Here is a 17,252-nt window from a genome sequence, read left to right on the forward strand (position 1 = left end):
TTACCTGTCAGTCAGGTAACTCATTAAGGGAAACCCAGATTTAAGCAAGAGGAGGAGGAAGGAGGAGGAGGAGGAGGAAAGAGCATTGGAGGGTCGCCGTTTATCCCGTACCCCTAGGCTTGTGGTCTTGAAACGCACTTCCAAGGAGAAGCTTCAACCCAGCCCTTGAGTGACCGACCTCCAAAAGATCAGGTGTAAGGCAGGATGAGATGAGTGAAGATTAGGTATAAGGTAGGGAGAGATAAGGGAAGCGCTAAAGGGGGTCTTCCTGGCTTCTGTACCAGAGTTTTATTTGTCATCATTTTTTCTCTTTAATGGCTCTTATATTTTTAATGTATAGTCTTTTATGCTTCAAGCCCAATGGGCTCTAATGCTCTTCCTTCAATTGTCATTTAATACTCTTATTTTGAAGGTGGTTTCTTTCTTAAGTTCCGTTTTGTAATCGTTTCCTGTTTTGCAGTCTCGTAGTTTTCAAAACAATTCCCTTCCAAAAATCTCTCACTTTAAGTCAAAAGTTTTCTTTTATTTGTCTTTTAATCAAGTATCTAATTTCCCTCTATAGTCTTCGGCTTTATAACCAATTTCATCTGTCTTTTACTAAACGACCAATTTCATCTGTCTTTTACTAAACGACCTACTTTCCTGTCAGTCCAATTTTACCTTTGATTTTGATAAGTCTTTTATTTCTCAGCCCAATTTTCCTCTCACAGTCAATATTTACAACCCAATTCAGATTCCATATTCTTATTTTTGAACCCAATTTTACTGTATCACATTTTCACAGCCTATTTAACTCATAACCCTATTTCCCTTTCAGTCTCTATTCGTCAATCTTATTTTTCAACCCAATGGAAATACATCTTACATTTCACAATAATATCCCCGAATTGGTGGAGAGAGAGAGAGGAGAGAGAGAGAGAGAGAGAGAGAGAGAGAGAGAGAGAGAGAAATTAGCATCCCCCCTCCGCCTCCGGCAAACGGACGGAAATTACCGACACGATGACTTACGCACACACGGACGAACCTTGACAATGAAAATGAACAACCGTGAAAAAAAAAAAAACACCACTGTCATTGACGCAGATGGTAACAGAGATGAGCAGAGATGATCGTGGTCCAAGTAATTTTTTTTTTAAACGATTTGTCCTTGAATGTGTTGCCCAGGAATTAAGGGAGATGACAGCATAGTGAAGGAACAAATATGGAGATGGGTATTTAGATAAACAAAATCTTTTTCTTGTGCTTTTTTTAATTTTGAGAACCTTATTTCTTTAGATTTTTCTTTTGCTCTTCTCTTACTTTGCAACGAACACCATATTCTTTGGAAGCTTGAATCCCAAGTCAATGGTATAATTCCATATAAATTGGGTTCATCCTATGAATAATAATAATAATAATAATAATAATAATAATAATAATAATAATTGGTATTCAACTCTCTCAGTTGTTCATCAACTAATTCGTATATTAACATATGTCAAGAAAGAATAAAAAAGGAGGTACAGTAAAAGGAATGAAAGGGGTTCCAGCAAGGGGCCGACGGGACGCTGCGTCAAGCATTAATATGAAAGGACAAAAGATGCATATAGATCAGCTAAAAACCGTATGCTGTTAATAATGTTTCATAGTATACCGATGACAAATGAGGGAACTTATTGTAAATGCGAAATTAAACATTCTAAATGACGATATGGAAATCGTTTTGTTCTGGTATGCGACTACCATAATCTCCCTCTCTCTCTCTCTCTCTCTCTCTCTCTCTCTCTCTCTCTCTCTCTCTCTCTCTCTCACACACACACGTTAAAATTCTAAAATGCTCTCTCTCAAGTTAAAATTCTCTCTCCCAATATCAAGTTGAAATTTTCTCTTTACTGCCTTTCTACCCATCCCACTGAAACAGCTCTCTCTCTCTCTCTCTCTCTCTCTCTCTCTCTCTCTCAAATCGAGTCGAAATTCTTCTGCTGCCTTTCTATCCGTCCCATGCAACAGCTCCCATCCACACTCTCTCTCTCTCTCTCTCTCTCTCCAGATCAAGTCGAAATCCTCTCCTTACAGCCTTTCCACTCATCCCACTGCTGAAACAACTCCCCTTCTCTCTCTCTCTCCTCTCTCTCTCTCTCTCTCTCTCTCTCTCTCTCTCTCTCTCTCAAATCAAGACGAGATTCTTCTGCTGCCTTTCAATCTATCCCATGCAACAGCTCCTATCCACTCTCTCTCTCTCTCTCTCCAGATCAAGTCGAAATCCTCTCCTCACAGCCTTTCCACCCATCCACTGAAACCTCCTTGACTGAAACAACTCCCACCCACCCACCGAGACTGATCACAAAAACTCATCCACCCACCCCCACACCCACCCACCGAGACTGATCAAAACTCATCCCACCCACCCACCCACCCACCGAGACTGATCAAACTCATCCCACCCACACCCACCCACCCACCGAGACTGATCAAAACTCATCCCACCCACCCACCCACCCACCGAGACTGATCAAAACTCATCCCACCCGAGGAAGACGAAGGAGGAGGAGGAGGAGGAGGCGGCGGCGGCGACAAAAACTGGATTGACCTGCGGCATCTCTTGTCCTCGGGTCTACCTGCTAGGATTACCTGTCCTGACCCTCCCCCACTCCCCTATCCCCCTCCCACCCCTACCTACAACCCCACCCACCCTCTCTCTCTCCAAAACATACCACATCCTACCCAGTCAAGAGGACAGACACCCTTTCCTCTGCACTTCGACGAGGCTTCCCAGTTTCCATTCTCTCTCTTCTCTCTCTCTCTCTCTCTCTCTCTCTCTCTCGTCTATCAGGACCGACAGACCGGCAATTTCAGGCCCCCTGTCTACCCTCGACGTTCAAGGGAGAAAGGGGAATTTTGAAAATATTTGCATTGCTGGCCCCTTTCTGTCTGCCCGTCTATATATATGCACTGTTTGTCTGTCTGTCTGACTGACCGTATATCTATTGTCCCTGTTTATATATAAGCCCTGTCTGTCTGTCTGTCTTATTGTCTATATATCTATGTCTATACAAAAGCCCGATCTGCCTGTCTGTCTCACTATCAACAATTCTGCTGTTTCTGTCTATGCAGATAAGCGCTTCTGTCTGGCTCACTGCCCATATATGTTTGCTGTCTGTCTATATATAAGAGCTGTCTATATGTCTGCCTCACTGTCTCTAAATCTGTGATCTCCGTCTATAGTATATAAGCCCTGTATGTAGGGGAGACCGAGGCTAGTTGGCACACTTTTTACAATTTTGGTTATTGCGAATATAAAACAAAAATTTTTTGCAATATTCTTACCACCATTGAAAAAAAATTAACATTCGTCTTTATCATAGAGCAAAATAATTGTTGTTTGCTTTCAACATAAGGTAACAATAAGCTTTAGGAGAAAATAACTTTTTCGTGCCAACTTGTCCCGTACGGGGTAAGTTGTTGGCACATTGATAATTAAAAGAAAATTACTATATTGCATGTAAATCAAATAACAAAAATACCTCATGAATTTCCAAAATACAAAATATGAGGCATTAATATTACCTCAGATCGTCATCTAGTTTTAATTGTGGCAGGTGTCAAATAAATCTTCATCAGTAGTTTTCATGCTCCCTCATGTTACATGCCCTTCACTGGACTCACACCTCTCCTGGCTTACCAAACACAGGCTGTCTTCAGTTGAGCTTTCTTCTGAATCAACAAGAGCAGTTCTTAAACTCTGTCTCACGCTGATGACTGATCTGAAGCCCATGTGTCTTTTCGGACATCTCTCGATCTGTTACATACGTACCCGTAAAATCAAAATCTTGAAATAGTCTGTATTCAAAGGGTGAAATTCCAGCAACCCTAAACCCATTGAATACATCAGAATAAGTGACAGCTACAGGTAAAGCCGAGGAAACATTACCAGGAATGTCACAGATGGGCATACTTGATTCTAGATTACAAGTCATCCACGAACATGCCCTGTTAACACATTTCTTCAGAGGTCTATAAAAACTAACATCCAGGGGCTGCAACTTGTGAGAGCAATTTGGAGGAAATGTTAGGATACTAATCTCATTATCCTTCCAAAAATCCAGAAACAAAACGTAAATTACATAAATAAATAGGCTTATATTGTTATGAAATAACGTGAGGCAAGTCTGCACATGTGCCAACTTGCCCCACTTGTTTTGAGCCAACTTGCCCCATCCTTACCATTTCGTACAAAAACACTTACCAGTCCATACCAAGAAGCCTTGAATTATTCATTTTAATGGTATAGAATCTTTAAACCATAAGGAAAACTATGCTATAACGGAAAAATAATCTTTCATGAATGCATAGATGTTACAGCAAATAATAGGAAAGATAAAAAAAATTTACTTACTACCATCAAAATCAAAATTTGTCTCATAAATTCGAGATCCTACGTTCTGTCTCTATAGAATTTTGCTGGTAACTGAGGAATCACGTGGCAATTACACAGTATATGTATTAGAGTCATCTATTGGTAAACTTTAAAGTTATTTTGAGTGTGCCAACTTACCCCTGTAGCCAACTAGCCCCGGTCTCCCCTATGTCTCACCCTTTATAAGTCTGCGGTCTGCCATCTATTGTATCGCCATGAGGAGACTAAGAAAGAATTATTATTCAGAAAATGAACCCTATTCATAGGGAAGAAGCTCACCACAGGGACCATAGACTTGAAATTCAAGCTTCCAAAGAATACAGTGTTTAAAAGAAAGACGTAACATACGGCAATGGGAAATACAGAAAGCAGAAATCACTTATCAATATGGATGGCCTCTTCATAGCAACCTTCTTTCACTCAAGGCCTCTAAAACCCAAGTCATTATCTCTTTGTTGAATATTCGCTAACTTAAAACTCCCCAAACTTTCCTCTGGGTGTGTGTGAGACGAGTGGCATTTGTTAATCATTCCTGCTCGCAACAAGTTGGGTTTAAACCCTAGCCCGGACAGGGCACAGAGTGACAACACACACGTTCCGATCTTTCTTTCCATTAATAATAAGATGCTATATTCCCAGCATGGGTTAATTCACATTATTATCACTTTACAATGATCTAACATTCACGTGAAAACTTACCAAAAAAAGATTAAAAATGCTGTATTTTCCGTCAACCCTACAGACATAAAAATATACAAAACAAGTAAAAATCTGAAGAGAAAAATGTTGATCGCATTGAATTCAACGTAACCTACGTAGATGATCGTCACCGGTGGATGTCTTGCAACTGGAACTTTAGAAATTCTGGCGAAGATGCAATGCGTTATTACACTAATACAATTCACTATGTATTCTAATAATTTACTTAAAATGTTTCTATTTATCATTTAACAATTTGCTTATTTATTTTTCTTTTTTAAATGCCACCTCTTCTTTCTGCATTTCCCATTACTTTCTGTTACTTCTTTCAACTGAACACCATATTTTTTGGAAGTTTGAATGTCAAGTCGAGGCCCCTGTTGGGGGGCTTGTTCCACATGAATAAGGTTAATTTTCTGGACAACAATAATAATAATAATAATAAGACACGTGAACGTAAACATTTAAAAATAATTACGAGCATAAAAAAAAAAAAAAAAAAAAAAAAAAAAAAAAAAAAAAAAAAAAAAAAAAAAAAACTGTAACTTCAAAGTCTCTTCCGCTTATATGACCCGACATGACCTTTGACCCGTACCGTACGAGACCGGATCGGAACGAACCCAGTGAGGCAAGATTCGAACCAGCATGGAATTTGAACCTACTCGATGCCATTATAGGAAAACTTACCCCTTGTCCTCAGCCTATGTTTATTTCACTTCTCTTGGCTCTTTTTCCTCATATGTAGTTTGTTCTCTGTTTTTCCTTATTTGAGTTTATTTTTGCTTGAATAGTTCATATATTACTTCTCTATTTCTTTTCCTTTGCATGGAATAAGCATTTTGCTTTTCCAACTAGAGACCGGCGCTTGCATAGCACCAGTACAATAAGTGGCATGATAAAAGCCCTCCACTAGAGCCTGTGCAAGAAACACCAGCTACTTTGCAGTAATAAGTGGTACAAACACCGACCTGAAAGAGTGATGGAAAACGATTAGGCAAAGATCCTCTGGGACTATGGTATCAGAACGGATAAGGTGATACGTGCCAGTGGACCAGGCTTGACACTGATTGACACAACCAAGAAGAAAGTATCACTCATTGATGTCGCAGTACCATGGGACACCAGAGAAAGTATCACTCATTGATGTCGCAGTACCATGGGACACCAGAGCAGATGAGAAAGAAAAAAAAAATGATGAAATAAGGGTATGCGGTATTTCAGTGGAAATTGTACCCATAATCATAGGAGCTCTAGGCACGATCCCAAAACCCCTGAAAAGGAGCCTGGACACATCAGGAGGCAGGAAACACAACCCGCAACCCCATACTATGAATAGCACCCAATCGAATAGGATGACTGAGATGGAAAAATATATTATTATCATTTATTATTATTTTCTTAGCTCGGAAGTCTTCTACCGTAACTGCCACTGTAAGAGGGATTATTATTATTATTATTATTATTATTATTATTATTATTATTATTATTATTATTATTATTATATACTTGAAAACATTTATATGGAAGAAGGAGAAATAATAATAATAATAATAATAATAATAATAATAATAATAATAATAATAATAAGAAAGAGAGGGAAAAAAATGGATAAGTATCAAGATCTGAAAATAGAAATAAGAAAGGATATGGGATATGCCAGTGGAAATCGTACCCATAATCATAGGAGCACTAGGCACGATCCCAAGATCCCTGAAAAGGAACACTAGAGGCTGAAGTAGCTCCAGGACTCATGCAGAAGAGTGTGATCCTAGAAACGGCACACATAGTAAGAAAAGTGATGGAGCTCCTAAGGAGGCAGGATGCCAACCCGGAACCCCACACTATAAATACCACCCAGTCGAATTGGAGGACTGTGATAGAGCAAAAAAAAAAATAATAATAAATAATAAATAATAATAATAATAATAATGTGCTCCTTGGATATTCCACTAAATAAAGGTTAAATTGGTAAAAAAAACAAAAAAAACATTGATAAGTAAATGAAGCTATAATTTATAAAACTCGGTGTCTTTCTTCCCGACAGCTCCCATCTCAACGAAAGCAAAAACGAGAAAGAACGAGAGTAAACGAGACAGATACGAGAGGGAACAGGAAACCGCGGGACGAAAGGGTCAAAGAAGGGTCACAGAAAGGGCAAGGGAATGGAAGGGGAGAGTGGAGGGGGAAGAGAAGAAAGCAGATGAAGAGGAAAGTAGAGAGAGAGAGAGAGAGAGAGAGAGAGAGAGAGAGAGAGAGAGAGAGAGAAGTGAACGCGATAACAACGGATGATGTTGATCAGATAGCAAAGAAAGAGAATATAATTAAAAAGATATAATAACACACAATGTGTTCTATTTTGCATAACTTAGACAAAGCAACATAAACATGTACAAAGCGAATACGCGCTTGCAAAATGTAACAAAAATACAAGAACCCAAGAAGATAATGTTGATTATGTGGTATTTCATGCAAACTAGACAAAGAAACTTACATATTTACAAAAAATATAATCTTGCCGAATTTAACCATTAAAACACACAAGTATTCAAACTAAATGTGGAATGTGTTGTATTTTGCGTAACCTACAAAAAACGAAAGAAAAAACTTACACATGTACAAAACAAATATAAGTTGCAGAATTTAAAAAACATAAGTATAACAAAAATTGAATATTTTACATTTCATGTAACCCAGACAATGAAATAAACATATTACAAAACAAATGCAAACTTGCAAAATAAAAATGTTTTTCGTATTGTGTTCTACGGGGGCAAAGAAACGTAAACATGAACGAAAGAAATACAGAGGCTTAACAGAAAATTTATCATATTATTATTAATATTACACCACGTAACTGAATAATGAACACCTGTGGCGGATAAAAATATAAAATATTCATTGTATTATATTCTACGCAGACAAAAAAAGTAAACAAGAAGAAATACATACACGTACAGAAAACTGATCACATTATTATTATTATAATTATTATTATTATTATTATTAATATCATACCAAGTAACTTGGATAATGAACAACACTGCTAACTGGCAAAAACCATAACCATTTAACAAATATTACAAATATACATACAAATCTGGTGAATTTTTGTAGTCCACGTAACCTTAAGAAAGAAAACAAAATAAAAGACACAAAAAGACGTAAGCTGAACTTTTTGTGATGCATTTTAACATTTTACGTACATTTTTATCTATTTTTTGATTAATCTAATTTATTTTTCTTTCTGAATAAATTATCTCTTTCTGTATTTCCCATTACCTAATGTTACTTCTTTCTAATGAAGACCTTATTGTTTGGAAGCTTGAATTTCAAGCCAACTGCCCCTGTGGTGGGTTTGTTCCGTATGAATAGGGCGGTGGGCAGTAGATAAGACAGACTAGAGAACTGGCCAGCAACGAAAATGGCAATGGCTACAGAGGGAGAACTCAAGAAGGAAATATCACCAGTACTAAAAGAAGCATGATTCAGTAGCAAAAGCCCTCCACTGGAACCTGTGCAAGAAACACCAGCTACCTTGCTCTAATAAATGGTACGAACACCAACATCAGGGAATGATAGAAAATGATCAGGCAAAGATCGTCTAGGACTATGGTATCAGAACAGTTCGGGTGGTATGTGCCAACACAACAAACCGGACATGACACTGATTGACAAAATCAAGAAAAAAGTATCACTCACTGATGTCGGAGTTCCATGGGACACCAGAGTAGATGAGAAAGAAAGAGAAAAAATTTATAAGATCAAGACAAGAAAATAGAAATACGAAGTATATGAGATATGCTAGTGAAAATTGTACCCATAATCATAGGAGCACTGGGCAAGGTTCCAAGATCCCTGAAAAAGAACCTGGAAAAACTACATGCCGAAGTAGCTCCAGGACTTATGAAGAAGAGCGTGCTAATAGAAGCGGCACACATAGTGAGCAAAGTGATGGACTCCTAAGGAGGCAGGATGCAACCCGGAACCCCACACTATAAATACCACCCAGTCGAACAGATGATGCCTGAGAAAAACAAAAAGAAAAATAAAATACTGATAATAACAAATCTTGCATTCCACGTAGCCTTGTCAATTGACACCAAGCGCTTCATAAGAGTAAATATAAAATACTCGAGAATTTTTAGGTACACCCAATTTCGTAACAGTGGCAACCCGCAAAAGATGTAATAAAATATATCAGGGTTTATCAAACTGGCATTACAAAAGCAAGGGTCATTGACGCACAACCTGTCGAATGAGGGAAAAGATGACATTTCTCACTACCAAACCTGACTGAGGTGAATGCTTCTCTCTCTCTCTCTCTCTCTCTCTCTCTCTCTCTCTCTCTCTCTCTTCGAGGGCGTAATTTGATTTCTGTTTTTACTATAGTCATTTGATTTTATTGTCTTACAGTTAAAGGCCCTTAGGTGAAGATCTTAATCACTTCCTTTTAAGGCTGAACACTGACAACCCCTTCGAGTCATTCCCCCCAAAAGTGCCTTGACAGATTAGGGGCAAATTATGTTTCATCAGAAATTTGATAAGAAGTCAAATGGCACAGATATAAATCTAAGATTAAAACTCCATTTACCTATAATGTCACGCTAAATCAGATTAGCAATATTTTCATGAACTGAAATATTTTCTAAATACCTTTCTGTAACAGAAAAATAAAAAATATTACAACATTACTAAACACTTAAAACGTTTGTGTAAATAAGTTTTAAGCTAACCAAATCATACAATCATCCGAACCTCTCTCTCTCTCTCTCTCTCTCTCTCTCTCTCCTCTCTCTCTCTCTCTCTGGGACCCAGCATAACATGGAGCGACCATAAAATAATGGTATAGCTTCGGTTAACATATATGAAAATTATATTAATTTTGAGGTAGTGCGAATTGGTTATTAGAGAACATTTGTAGCTTGATGCATATATTATACGTATATTTGGCAACAGTTACTGTAAACGGGCAGCGGCCCCTTCTGGATGTGGTTTATAATTTACACGGGGTGTTAATTATAAACGTCCCATACGGCGACACTTGCCTAGTTTCAAGGGCATTAGAGAGAAGGGCATCTTACCTAGAAACTGTTCAACTTGATTTATTATTATTATTATTATTATTATTATTATTATGGAGGGTGACAAGTGCATCAGGCCCATTCAATTTGTATAATATTCTCTATTTTTTTTATAAGAAAGACAGCCAAAACCTCTGTATAAATTGAATGTAGCTGAAAGTGGGTCTACTACCTATATTATTAGTATAATTATTATAATTACTATTACGAAAACATGACGATAAACATGGAATCATGACATCAAACGATTTTGTGAACATTTTATTCTACATCTTTTTTATTAACTTGTTAATTTAATTTTCTTTTTTAATAAATGATTTCTACTTTCTGTACTTCTTATTTTTTCCTGTAACTTTTTCCCTAGCCAAAACTGTGACATTTTTACCGGCCACCCACAAAACATGCTATGACGGAGGTATAAGAATTATACAAATAATGTCCGATTGACAGAAGAATGAAGAGAGAGAGAGAGAGAGAGAGAGAGAGAGAGAGAGAGAGAGAGAGAGAGAGATGCTAACTCTAACAATACGGCATCATGATCATATTTGACAGAGAGAGAAAGAGAGAGGATTTTCAGCACTGTAGAACCACGGACCGTATGACTGAGAGAGAGAGATGGCTACAGCATCACTCCCTGGAGGATGTTTTCCGTCCGCAGGGGGTTCAAGGTGACCAACTTTGCCCTCCGAAACCGCACCCACTATAGGCTCCCCTAATTCCCCTATCTCCCCGCCCCCCGCCACCCTCAGGGGATCCAACCACCAACAAACACCACCCTCCCCCCACCCGCCCATCTCGGAGAAGGCTGCAAGATGTTAATACCCGATTAATGCCTTGAAATGAAGATGGGGAAGAGGAAGAGGGGAATTTCCCCCCTCTCCCCTAGATTCAGGAAGGGGTCGGGAAGGTGGGGGGTTGTTTGGAGAGCCACGATGAGATAGGTACCGAACAGAAGATGATGAACAGAAGACAGAAGACGCTTCACAAAATAAAATGAAACAGAGGCAATCAGATCAGTCGAGTGAAATGAAGAAATGGTATACAGAGGAAGGAATAAAATTGATAAAACGAAATTGGACATATGATTAAAGAAGACAATAGGGATGGAATACAAGAAATTAAGAAAGGCATAAAGGGAGTAACATTTATGATGGAAGTGTTCGTGTAAACAGCAAAATAGAATATTTTAACTTAAAATTGATCTTATTCACTAACATACATTACATACATATACACATTGATAACGCTAGACAGCATATGCGTTGGGATTTTAAACATAAAAACATAACATTACACATATGAGAGAGAGAGTACTTATGAATGGTTTCACCCACACAGGGGTGAAATTACCTCATCGAGGCCCCAGCCACTTATATAATAATAGTATACATTTTGACGGGGCACTAATTATTCACACCAGTTGTTTAAGAGAGAGAGAGAGAGAGAGAGAGAGAGAGAGAGAGAGAGAGAGAGAGAGTTGTCAGCGAATAAGAAAAGATAGAGGGAAACTGTTATTGAGCAGACTATAAAAATTTGCAGAGAGAGAGAGAGAGAGAGAGAGAGAGAGAGAGAGAGAGAGAGAGAAGTTTTTTCTGCAAGCAGAAGAGAGATGGGTGGCAAAGCTACTGAGCGGACGAAAGGTTTGCATGCAGTAAGAAAAAGGAGAGAGAGAGAGAGAGAGAGAGAGAGAGAGAGAGAGAGAGAGAGAGAGAGAGAGAGAGAGCTAAAAGACTTCCCAAAGACAAAGAGAACCTGACGGTGGAAGGGTCCTATTAGGGACGAGGGTCAAATTGCAGGGATGACGTCAGGACAAACCATGAGAGGGAAAGAGCCTCACTCTGCCTGTGACCTTACAAATATGAACTTTGACCTTAGCTGCGAACTTCTACTATCTCTCTCTCTCTCTCTCTAACAACTTACGGGAATGATTCTTGCTCCGTCAAAATGCATACTATTATTATATATATGAAGTAATTTCACCCTACTGGGGGTGAAACCTCCCCCCTCCCTCTCTCTCTCTCTCTCTCTCTCTCTCTCTCTCTCTCTCTCTCTCTCTCTCTCTCTCTCTCTCTCTAACAACTTAAGGTAATGATTCTTGCTCCGTTAAAATGCATTCTATTATTATATAAATGGAATGAAGTAATTTCACCCTACTGGGGGTGAAACTCTCTCTCTCTCTCTCTCTCTCTCTCTCTCTCTCTCTCTCTCTCTAGGGAGAGGTAAGGAACGGTATAAATTAAGAGATGCCTCTCTTGACCCATGAAGTAAATTATGTACACGGATGTTGGTCGACTGCTGATGGAGGGAGTGCATAATTAACAAACTTTGCACTCTAGATTACACCGGGAAGGCCTCGACGAGGTAACCCTTACTCATGGCGCTAATCATCACATCTCTCTCTCTCTCTCTCCTTTTTCTTCTTCTCTTTACATATTACCCTTCATTTTCTAAAGCAGCCATTCCTTTGACTCTTCTACCAATACTATTTCATACAGTACTCTCGTCGGCTCTCCGATTACAGACCGGCTTTTATGATATCAGCCAGGCTTCATCAGTAATCAATAAACACTTAACTATCGGAATTAAGATCAAGCTAGGAAATAAGTAAATAAATAAATAATAAAAAGGAATGCTACTCCTTAATACGATGAGATTTTTGTTAAATAGTCTCTAGTCCCAGATAAATGTCTAAGACAATATTTAAGGGGTAAAAAATTTTTTTTTTTCACAATTTACTATTCTATTTAGAATTTTCTAGGCATTATTATTATTAACCAAAGGAGAAGACATTAAAACTTTTATTAGGTAAGGTAAAAAATTATTTAAAACTTCCATTATCTCCGCCTATTAACGAAAAGGGACGAAGCCACGGCATTTTCATATATTGCAAGTTAGACCTTTTTTTTATAGCCCCATCTCTCTTTTCAACGTATCAGAATCCGTTTTCAAGTGGGATATTATTATTATTATTATTATTATTATTATTATTATTATTATTATTATTATATTATTATTATTATATTTTTAATTTTATTATCCAGAATATGAACCATATTCATAAATGGGAACAATCCCACCACAGGAGCCACTGACTTGAAATCAAAACTTCCAAAGACTATTATGGTATTCATCAGAGAGATGTAACAGAAGGTAATGGGATAGGGTAATACTACTATCATTCCTCCCAGTGCTAACATTCATAACACTACAACTATCATTATTGCTTTGAAGAATCACCACACGACAATGCACCGCATCAACAACAGTGAATCGACCACAGGCAGTAAAATGGCCGCTGGGAAAGCCGCGCAAACAATAAAAAATGTATCGGGATAAATGGCTCTGCAGAAGTCGAGGAAATCAAGGTATCAGAGAAGGAAGCCGGCAGATCTAAATAAAAAAAAATGAAAGAGATAGAGAGAAAAAAGGAAAGAAATCAGGCAGCCATTGCCCTGATTAGGTTTCTATGACCACGCCCAAAAGATGGTTGTTTCTTTGGAGGATATGAGAGAGAGAGAGAGAGAGAGAGAGAGAGAGAGAGAGAGAGAGAGAGAGAGGTACGGAAAAAACAATTATTCGAGATCTAAAGCACAGGAAGAGATGAATAGGAATATATATATATATATATATATATATATATATATATATATATATATATATATATCATATCAAATTATTATTATTATATCATAATTGCGCAAGCCTGCATCCAACCCCACCTCAACTAATTGCCTGTAACAGCAGCCATGAGATAGATAGTTGAAGGGGGTAAGAGTGCCAGATATGAAGGTTTTGGTGATGGGCAGATTTGTGGGAAGGGGAGGGGTAGGAGGTCAAATATCAGCAGCCTCTCAAGAGCCCCACACACAAGAGGCATTCGTAAACACACCAAAGTCAACAAACCCTTCTTTATAGTTGTCTGAGGAAAATAAACAAAAAGTATTCATAACGAGTTAAGAAGACTGAGGATTGCAATGAGAAGATATTGTCCTCTTTGTCATATATATATATATATCCATTAGTACTACGGAATCACGAAAATATGGAACGTGATGAATATGTAAAGACAAAATTGGCAAGGAAAGAGAAACGATGGAGTTCTCCAAGGCCTTTCGAATTCTTGTCCTTCACTTAGCAGTCTTCTAAGTAAAGGACAAGAAGTCCAAAGGCCTTGCAGAACTCCATCGTTACTTCCTTTCTTCGTGTCTTCGTGAGTTTTTCATTATTCATATAATGCATCTGTATATACGCACACATATACATATATACATTATGTATATACATATATTATACACACACACACACATATATATATATATATATATATATATATATATATATATATATATATATATATATAATAATATAAAATCTTTATTCTTGACGATTATTATAAATGAAATTGCAGCTTACTTTTGTTTCTAATAAATGTTGGGCAAATCTCTTTCTTTCATAATGTATGTATGTATGTGTGTATGTATAATATAATAAATTATAATTAATATATAGATATATATATATTATAATAACATAATAGATATATAATATATATACATATAGCTATATATTATATAATATTATTATATGTAATGTATATTATATATATATATATATATATATATATATAGTATATATATATATATATATATATATATTTAGTTTTTTCTATATATATATATATACACATGTTTACCATGGTAAGGGTTAAACTCAGTGTTTCACCCTTCCATGGTAAAGATGTATTTATATATCTACTATATATAAATCCATACTGAAAGAAAGAGAGATCTTGCCAACATTTGTCAGAAACAAAAGTAAGTTGCAATTTCAATGTCTTTTGATAATAATCGTTGAGAATAAAGCTCGTGACAAACATGGAAAACACGTTCAAAGGACGAACGTGTTTCAGAATACCAAACATGATTACGTCTGAAGGACATTGCTAAAAGATCCATGACACGGCGTCAGAAAGATAACATCCAGGAAATATAACATCCAGGGTAATTAACTGTAATGATAATCGTCACAACGTTCTCAATCATTCACTAATTACACATGACTCAATCAATTATATCATATTAATGAAATCACTAAACACTTTCCACTCTATTCAATCAATAATTCTGCGTTTACTGAATTAATTGGTCAGCATATTTTTTGGACGTCTCGCTCCATTTCTACTATAAACAATGCAAATATTAACACTTCACTACTACTAGAGATGTCCTTCTCAATTGGCCATGATTAGCAACAGAAATGAAAATACATAGTTAAAATGACTTACATTAACGTATTCAGGTTTTTGCGACAAGCGACAGTTTTAAAGTATGTGTGCATATCCAGTAACCAGAAGAACGAATGATCGTGCATGAAACCATGAATGATCGTGTATAATAAAAAAAAAAGATCTAGTATAAGCAATGAATGATCGTGTATAATCCATGAATAATCGCGTATAATCCGTGTATGATCGCATATAATCCGTGTATGATCGTATATAATCCGTGAATGATCGTATATAATCCATGAATGATCGTATATAATCCACGGATGATGGGCATAATCCATAATGATCGCGTATAATCGATGAATGATCGCTCATAATCCATAAGTGACCGTGTAAAACCAATTAATAATCGTGAGAAATCCATGAATGATCGTGTTTAATCCATAAATGATAATACAAAATTCAGGAATGATCGTGTATAATCCATGAATGACGGTGCATAATGAATGGTCATGTATAATCTGTGAATGATCATGTACATCCACGGTGTCAACTTACGTGGCAATAGCATAACAGTCAAACAACCAATGCAGACGTTAATGAGAGTCCATTAACAATCCACAAATGCACTCAAGCGATATAACACCTGAGTTAGCCGGGCGTGAAGTTATTCTCAGGTTCAAATCCACGCTATGTAAACAAACATATATACAATAGCCAATAAATAAGAGGGCAATTCAAACTAAAGACCACATCGCGTATTTTCTCGATGGCGAGTCAGAATTATTTTTAGTGTAAAGAAATCTACGGATCTGAACATGTCAACAACATCACAGAGAGAGAGAGAGAGAGAGAGAGAGAGAGAGAGAGAGAGAGAGAGAGAATACTTTCCAATGATGCTAAGCTTGATCTGATGTAAGCATCAAGTTACACGAAATAGAGAGAGAGAGAGAGAGAGAGAGAGAGAGAGAGAGAGAGAGAGAGAGAGAGAGAGAATAATCCCCACTTATGGCTAAATCAAGCGAGCAAAATGGCCAGAATTCAGCTAGAATTTCTCCTAGATAGCTACAAATTCGGGTAACCTTTTGAAATAGTATTTCATCACGTATTTATAATACCCGTTTAATTTAAGTATATACACACAAATATATATCGTGTTCTTACCCAATGAGTCACTTCTCTGTGATGAGAATTTCACTGTTGGGTGATCACTGTTTGCCACAATTTAACAGTTTATAATCACTCGGTTTTTCATTCTTAAAATGAAAGTTTGCAATGTTAGTGTTTAAATTGCATCCTGCAGCACTAAATCTAGTACGTCATTTTCACTTCCCGTAAGTTGGGATGAAACTGAAGGTCTGTCATCCGACGTTTTCTCAACTTGTTCATACTATGACTTGATGTTATGCTGTTCAAAACGGCATTTGGACATTCATAAGAGAAACAAACATGTTTGGGACATCCGTTTAAGGCTATGACGAGTATGAAGCAGTGCACTGATTGTACTTGTGCTTAATTTGTTTCTCAGTTTATTTTTCAGTATGTTCATCTGACTAAAAACTTGTTCTACTTCAACATTTGAGTGTGGCAAACTTAGGATTGTTAACGCAAATGCAGAAAGTTCATGAAATAGAGATGCATTGGAAACATCTCTGTACTTGTATACTTCGGCCCCAAAACTTAATGGCGTCTTTTGTTTCCTGCCACCTTACCAGTGTTATGTTTGGCCACTGCATTCAGTTTGTGGGATCTCATCTTCACTGATTTTAAAAGACTCTAGCAGGGGAACGCTTGTGTCTTACACGACCCGTAGAGTGTTGGAAACAGTCGTGTTGGAAACAGAGAAGAG

At 37.2% G+C, this 17,252-nt stretch overlaps 1 protein-coding gene across 4 annotated transcripts in view; it reads right to left on the reverse strand.

Moving 5' to 3' along the window:
• LOC135217103 (uncharacterized) overlaps nucleotides 1-17,252 on the reverse strand; it is a 316,159-nt gene that overhangs the window by 86,182 nt on the left and 212,725 nt on the right. The gene's annotated exons all lie outside the window — the stretch shown is intronic.

The sequence above is a fragment of the Macrobrachium nipponense genome, chromosome 7, assembly GCF_015104395.2.
Source record: "Macrobrachium nipponense isolate FS-2020 chromosome 7, ASM1510439v2, whole genome shotgun sequence".
Classification (NCBI taxonomy): domain Eukaryota; kingdom Metazoa; phylum Arthropoda; class Malacostraca; order Decapoda; family Palaemonidae; genus Macrobrachium; species Macrobrachium nipponense.